Genomic DNA, 8,688 nt, shown 5'->3' on the forward strand with positions numbered 1-8,688 from the left:
ACAAACTTAATTATGTATACAGACAGTTCGTTCCTGGAATAGAGAATTTCGACAGTTTTTGTCTGTTATCGACATTGATACTGGATAGATATCGATCTCAGAGATTCTAAGATTTTCGAGAATGCTTTAATTTCAAATCCTCGACAGCCGCGGTGGCCGAGCGGTTCTCGGCGCTTCAGTCCGGAATCGCGTGACAGCTACAGTCTTAGGTTCGAATCCTGCCTCGGGCATGGATGTGTGTGATGTCCATAGGTTAGTTCGGTTTAAGTAGTACTAAGTTCTAGGGGACTGATCATCTCAGGTGTTAAGTACCATAGTGCTCAGAGCCATTTGAACCATTTCAAATCCTCCGTTGGATAAAAAATGACAAAAGAAGTGTTTTTCGTGTGTTATAATTACAAATTCACAATTCTCCGTTTTTTCTCCTTTACTTTTACCGTAAATCTTCGCTTCTTGCCATACTTCCTGACCGTAGACCAACAGGAAGTACTCTACAGATTTTGATGTGTGAGTTTGCGAGCATCAAAATAAGTGACATAAATCGTCGTATCTTTTGACTACATTGACTTAGGAGCTTCCGTATTTTCCAGTGACAAGAAACCGTAGGCCTTAGTAAGTGATACAAATGTCAGCTTGATATCTGTGCCCGTTGCGAAGAAAAAATGTTTTTAACAGTCCAGCAGACAGATAGACAGACGGGCGGACAACAAAGTGATTTGTAAGGGTTCCATTTTCACTAACTGAGGTACGGAACCGAAAAAATTAACCAGACTTTAATCTAGTTCAAACAAACATTTTCAGAGATAGAGGACAGGTCAGTGATTCTTCGTTTTTTTTTTAAATCAATGTACAGCTTTCTCTGTCTGCTTCCTTCTTCTAGCGTAGATATCGGAACGAACTACACAATATCAACCATTGTTCTGGACGGATATTTTACTGTCCATGTATCTTCGACTAAGGATATAGAAACAGAAGAGGAGTATAAGCAATTGTGTAGTCTTATCGTACAGCGCACCATACAGGAGAAGCTATTAAAAATAAGGTAAACTGTATTTTTGATGTAACTCACGTATAGTTACTCTGGGAAAGGTGGAAAGAGCACACTGAATGCCTCTATGACGGGAAGGACTTGTCTGACGACGTGATGGAAGAAGAAACATGAGTCAACAGGGAAAAGATAGGGCATAAAATATTAAAATCATAATTTAAAAGAGCATTGGAGGACTTAAGATAAAATATGACACAAAGCATAGATAACATTCGAGCGGAATTTCTAAAATAATTGGGGAAAGTGGCGAGAAAACGAATATTCACTTTGATGGGTAGCATGTATAAGGTTGGCGATATACCATCAGATTTTCGGAAAAACGTCTTCCTCACAATTCCGAAGATAGCAAGGGTCGAGAAGCGCGAGAATTGCCAAACAATCAGTTTAACACATCATGGATTCAAGTTTCTGACAACAATAATGTACAGAACAACGGGAAAGATAATAGAGGATGTGCTAGACGAAGATCAGTTTCGCTTTAGGAAAGGTAAAGGCACCAGACAGGCAGTTCTGACGTTGCGATTGATAACGGAAGCAATACTGAAGAAATATCAAGACACGTTCATAGGAATTGTCGACCTGGAAAAGGCGTTCGACGGCGCCAAATGGTTCAAGATGTTCTAAATTCTAAGAAAGGTAGGGGTAAGCTATAGGGAAGGACGGGTGATATACATCAAAAGAAGAACCAAGAGGGACAACAAGATTGAAAAATGGTTCAAATGGCTCTGAGCACTATGGGACTTAACATCTGAGGTCATCAGTCCCCTAGAACTTAGAACTACTTAAACCTAACTAACCTAAAGACATCACACACATCCATGCCCGAGGCAGGATTCGAACCTGCGATCGTAGCGGTCGCGCAGTTCCAGACTGAAGCGCCTAGAACCGCTCGGCCACACCGGCCGGCAAGACTGAAAAGCCAAGAATGAAGTGCTCTGATTGGAAAGAGTGTAAGACAGGGATGTAGTTTCGCACCCCCACTGTTCAGTCTATACATCGAGGAAGCCAAGTAGGAAATGAGAGAAAGGTTCAAGACCGTGTTAATATCCAATGTGAAAGAATGCCAACGATAGGATTCGTGGATCACGTTGGTATCCCCAGCGAAAGTGAAATAAAATTACGGGAAATGTTGAATGGAATGTGCAATCTAATGAGTATGGAATATCGATTGAGAGTGAACAGAAGAAAGATGAAAGTAATGAGAAGTAGCAGGAAGGAGAACAGTGAGAAACTTAACATTAGAACTGGAGATCCCGAAGTAAAAGTAGTTAAGGAATTCTGATACCTACGCAACAAAATAACCCATGATGGGCTAAGTAAGGAGGACATAAACAGCAGACTGGCGCTGGCAACGAGGGCGTTCCTGGTGAAGAAAAGTCTTCTGGCGTCAAACACTGGTCTTAATATGAGAAAGAAATGACTGAGAATGTGCGTTTGGACCACAGCATTATATGGTAGTGAAACATGGACTGTACAGAAACTGGAACAGAAAAGACTCGAAGCATTTGAGATGTAGGGTGTTCAAAATTAGGTGAACTGATAAGGTAAGGAACGGAAGGATTCGCCGCAGGATCTGTGAGGAAAGAAATATGTGGAAAGCACTGACAATAAGGATACTACTATACGACATCTGTTAAGACCTAACTATGAAAATCACTTCATGCATAACACATTATACTGCCTAATAGGATGAAAGAAAACTGCTAGCATTCAAAACAGCTTCTGTCCGTCTCTAAATGGATAAATGCAAGTCCTGTAAGGCTTGTAGGGGAATCTTATAGCTTTCTTCCTGCGAGGTAACAATGTAGGGGTGGAGAACGATCACGTTCTTCATTCGAAAGTGGACTTCGAAGGCTCAATAAAATGTTGCTATCTGGTCACTGTGGTCACCAAGGGAGATGTTAGAATTCATCCTCGTGCTCGCAAAACTAGTCCCCGATAATGCGAGCTGTATGGAAAGGGGCCCTGTCAGTTTGTAACACCGCGTCTCGATTGGGGAACAAACACTCATGGGATGAACCTGATCACACAATCCTCGGCAGCATTGCAACCTTGCAAAGTAACAATGCGGTTCATGGAATACCACGATATGGCTGCCCAAATCGTCCCTATTTCACTCCTGCGAAGTAAACTCGGCCAGAAGTTGGAAACAAGACATATCCGACCAAATAATTTACTTCTGTTGTTCCATAGTCCATCATTTATTGCTTCGACACTACGTTTTCCTGTTACCAGCATTTGCATCACTGATGAGTGAGTTTGGATTCCAGCCTGCATTGCAGTTCCTTGCTAATGGAGCTCCTTTCATGTTGTTTTGGTGCTGACAGGGTTCGCAAGATCCCCATCAGTTCTGCAATGACATTTGAATCTGTCTCCGTCTTATTTTTCTTCACAGTCCTCTTCAGCGACAGTCTATCATTGTCACTCAACAAACACACACTTTCAATCGTTGTGACTTACCGTACGATGCACAGGGTGACAATTGTTGAACTATATGAAGAAAAATGTAATTAGTTACAAAATAAGGCTTGGACACACTTCATCAACGTGTAAACCTCACTACAGATATTCGGATTTAGGTTATGACATTTTCGATATGTCTGCCATCATTGGAGATGATGTGCCGCAGATGAATAGCGAAATTCTGCATGACGCGCTGAAGTGTCGGAACATCGATGCTGTCGATGACCTCCTTGTAGGGAAGCAGCCTACTCACGCTATAGTAAATTCACTTCAGTTTCCATTATGTGCAAGTCAGTCTGCTGTAACTAGCTCTGACGTCATAAATGTTGCGCAATACCTTAAAAATCAAGCACATGAACTAAAACTTTTCTAGCATGTCAGAAATAATACTAAATTAATGTGTGTTAAATATCAGTTTGATAACTTCAGCCATTTCCGAGATTTGGACGTTTTTCTGGAAAAATCATTGGCGCAACAGAAAAGAGCTAGAGACTTCAAAATTTATATTTAGATTCATCCTTCATAATGATTTAATAAAAACAGTACTCTGGGTTTCACAAATTAAGACTTTAGTGGAAATTCATGATTTTCTGGTTTTCGTCTCAAAACTGAAGGAAGCAAGATAGATTAAGTAGGTTAGTAAATAAGGCTAGGATGTTTAGATTTAAATAGGTTGGAGGTCCGCTATGATTATGAAGATATGTAAAGTTTCTTTTTAATACCTATAAAATTATAGCGATAGCGGATCTCAACAGGGCCAGTTCAGAGCTCATCTAGTGCGTGCAGGGCAATTAAATTAATTCTCTCGCCTAAAGTATTTAACTTAGCCACGTCAAAATTTTATTATCAATACTTACCTGCGTGCTGAATGCACGTTTAAATTAAGAGATTCTTCGGCCATCAGCCAAAGAAGCTATAAATTATTATGTAACTTGAAGTGGTGCGTTACTAGCCCAGCGGCTAGTCGAGAGAGCCGGAAAGATCAGGCGTTCCCTTCGCCGTCCGCACCGCGGCTTTATATATAAGAACACTGCGCGAGGAAGCAAGGCCCCAGTTCTCTCCAGACGCTGAATGACACGCCATCTGTGTCGGTAGTCGCGTCGCATCAGTGTATCTGCTACAAACAGCCTCGGGTGCCGTATTAAGTTACTAGAGATACGCGGAACCATGAAAACATTTCATGTGAAGTGTTAATTCTGGAATGATTTTTATTATCTAGCTTCAGTTTGCGTATTGTCGTATTTTCACGTGCCGTCGCGGGACAGACATTCTACCAAATATTTAGCGTGGCGTTTGATGAAGTATTTTCATCAAATTATGGCGAGCATTCTTTTTTAACATTTAATTCGGACATTTATAGTTGCATCAGCGCATTAGACTCTGAACTGCTCTGTTAGTTAGGTTGTAGGGATACTTGTGGTTTTTATCAGTGAATTTCAGAATATACTCAACTATTTTGGAAAACCGTTTTTGATTAGAAATCCCGGACAATCTCCTAATTCCTCAGAGCTATAAGCTGCAGCTATAAGAACATTCTCAGGCAAAGTGGGCACTAGGATATCTATTTACTGGCTCCAAGTTTTATTAAATCACTTTCTGGGGGCCACGAAGTAAATAGAGAGCCAGTGTTGAGAACGGCAAAAGACAGCATTAACAACATTCTAAAAGCTAGAAACTGATTCAACACGCAAGCGTTTATACAACAGTAGATTTATTCTTATTCCAACGCATCCGCCGCCCCACATATGGTGCATCGGCCGGGAATGTTACAACATTCAAACAAGGATATACAGCAAACATAAAAAATTGTTATTACAAACTTACACATCCGCCGCCCCACATATGGTGCATCGGCCGGGAAATCAACTAAGTGAAAGTGATTTTTAACTATTCGGATTCGCGAGTGGAATGCGACACGCAACTGAGTATAAAACAGTGAAAGTGTTACGTGTGCATGTGGACGACGCAATTGGATTAACAACGCATCTGGATTGACGGAGCTGGCACTGAGTCTAGCGGTGCTGCCAGCATCGCGAGAAGCCAGTTTCGCCGTACCGCAGTCGTCCGCTGGAGCAGCCGACGCAGAGCCTGCAATTGCGGGCCACGCAAACACACAACAGCCGTCGGAGAGCCGTCTGCAGTTCAACGTGCCACGTAGCATCAGGAATCCTGGTACGACGCGCCGGCAACGCCATACGTCGTGCAGAAGGAACTAAGTTAAGTGAAAAGCTGTTAAAAATTTTACTAACCTGCACTAAAAGACTGTCGGCGATGGAACCGCCAAAAGAAACTGAGGTTAAACTTATATCAGAACCTATGTCTGTTGAGGGAACTGTAAATCCAGACAACGGTTCGAGTGTAAATATGCATGAAAGTAGTAATGTTAAAGTGAAATATGAAGTATTGTCTCCTGACAGTAGTGTGCGAAGGGGCAATGATTCAATAATAGAGACCCCTGTAGTGAAGCAGAAAGTAGAAATTGTAAATTTATTGGATGATAGTTTCTCTGATGAATTAAAAATGAAACAGTCATCAGAGATGGTAGAGTTTAAGAAGGAGCAGTTAGATATGACTAATCAATCAGAAGTTTCATTTAGTTTTGATGATTCTGGTATTGGAGCTAGTTTTTCGTCACCTGAGTGTGATAAAAAGCCAGCTAGTGAGCAAACCAAAGATGCTGGGGCTGTTGATCTAAATGTTATATTACAAGCAATAGCTGCCAGTAATGCAAAAATGTCAGCCAGTAATGCTAGAATGACAGCTGAATTAAAGTCTGAGATTGTGGCCAGCCAAACAAGTTTTAATAAGCGGTTGGAGGTAATGGACGATACCTTCAAGGCTGGTTGCAATAAGTTGAAAGAGGATCTAGACAGTTTGAACTATAAAATTGATTGCAATCATGAGGATATTAAGAAAAAGGTTGCTCAACAGTTTTCTGAAATGTATAAAACAGTTAAATCCGAAGTTGCTGAGGTTCGCAAAGACTTCCAAATGGAAGATGCGAAGCTGGAGCACAAGTTAACAGAAAAGATCGAGGCGGAGTCTGAACTGTGCTCAGATAGATTTAAAGATGTTAATATAAAAGTAAACATATGTCAAGCAGAAGTAGAAGCAATCAAAACTGACACTACTCATATTGTGCAAAGAGTAGATAATGTTGAAATGAAAGTAGAAAATATCAGTACTAACATTGCTAACATTGAGAGTAAAATAGCTTCAGTAACTTCTGGTAATGGTAGTATACAACAAGTTGTAGCTGCAAACGCCGCTTTTATCGGGTGTCGGCAGTTCTTGCGGTTCGATCCAGATAAAAATATCCACCCGCTAGATTTCTGGAACGATTTTGAAGATGTGATTCCACCAACTTGGTCTGAACGAGAGAAAATCTCGTTTGTTAGAAGTCATTTAGCAGGTGACGCCATGCGTTGGTCAGCTGATGTTATGTTGAAGTGTAAAACATTAGCGGAATTTAAAACAGCTTTTATTAATGAGTATTGGTCTAGCAATAAGCAAAATGAAGTGTTGAGAGAATTTTGGAGTGGGAAACGCTTCAATGCAGGCAAGGAATCTATTAAAGAGTTTGCTAGGTCATGGATTTCACGTTTGTCACATTTGGCGGAAAAGCTAAAACCAGAAATGATTATACTAGGTCTGGAAGCTAAACTGCCATGGTACTGGCAAACTAGAATTATATCAGCCCCTAGAGACAATCTGGATCGTTTCATTGAGTATTTGGAACGTGTAGAACGTGTTGCTGTCAATGAGGAGCAAGCACGTAATAACCGAAATGCCAATAACAATAATAGTAATTTTAGGAACGAGCAAAGTGGCAATGTAAACATTAGAACAGTAGGTGTTCGCCGTCCTAAGAGAGGTAGGAATTGGGGAAATAATTATCAGAACCAACAATGGCATTCAAATGACAGTAATGTTGTGCCAAACAAAAATATGCATGTAAACCACTGTACGGAAAGCAATGCTATGCCAGTTAACTATAATGAAAATAAAGGAAACAGCAGTAGGCCGAGGCAGGAAAACTAGTTCCCGTCTATGAGGACACTGGCGCTCACCAGGCGGTTACTTTTCCTAAGCCAGTAGTTAAGGGAATTGGTAAGACAGATCAGAATACTCAAACTGAACATGTGGATGAAGAGTCGATAGCACCTAAGGATACAACAGAAATATTAGATCACTCACAGTATTTGATAGATACCGTGTTAGAAACGCTTTCTAAGTGGGAAGAGAAAGAGAAGGCGCAGCAGTGTAACAGTAGGGATGAGCTACAAAATACTGAATTGACAGGTGAAGAAGCAGAAGAAATTCATGCTTATATTTACGATGAGGATGATGTGCTCTTATCTAAAGTGCCTGTGCAGGATGTTGATAATGTACTAATAGATTTAGGACAGGAGATAAGTGAGAATGTAGAGGGTAGCCTGTTGGGGGTCGATGAACCCAGTAGCTGTGACCAGTTGTCACTTGAGAAGGAAACCGACGATAATGATGAAAGTGGTTTAGCTGTAACTAGTATTATGCCCGGTCTGGAGGCGCAGAATCGCTCAGACTACAGTAATTTGGGTCATGTTCAGCAAACTAAATGTAATGAAGTCGTGCGGTGTTTCGATTTAAAATTAATAGACCGACTGGAAAAGGCAGCTGAAAATGTAATTCAGGAAACCCCTACACACTGTGACCTAAATGTAATGAAGACAGATGTCGATCACTTTAGTTGGAGACAAATCCAAAAGGAACTACTAGATGAATGTGAGGAACCACCTGTACAACCTAGAATAAGCCACCCTATAATAATAGTGAATATGTTGGGTATCAATGTACGTTGTCTCTTAGACAGTGGAAGTGAGGTGAGTGCAATATCTCAGTCCTTCTTTGATGCATTACCTGGTAAGGACAAGCTTACAGTAATGGGGGTATCAGGACTAAGAATAATTGGTGCTACTGGCAAAGTGTCAAAAACGGTAAAGCAAGAAGCTTTACTGCCCTTTAATATTAATGGTAATTTAATTGATCATCCATGTTTAATTGTAAATAATCTCAGTATTGAGGTTTTAATTGGCATAGATTTCTTGTCAAAATATCAGAGTGTTGTTGACTTTGAAAGAAGCCAGTTAAAAATGGTCTTGCCAATAACCGGAGTAATTATAGTACCTTTTAGTGAT

This window comes from Schistocerca piceifrons, chromosome 1, assembly GCF_021461385.2.
Source record: "Schistocerca piceifrons isolate TAMUIC-IGC-003096 chromosome 1, iqSchPice1.1, whole genome shotgun sequence".
In the NCBI taxonomy this organism is placed as follows: Eukaryota; Metazoa; Arthropoda; class Insecta; order Orthoptera; family Acrididae; genus Schistocerca; species Schistocerca piceifrons.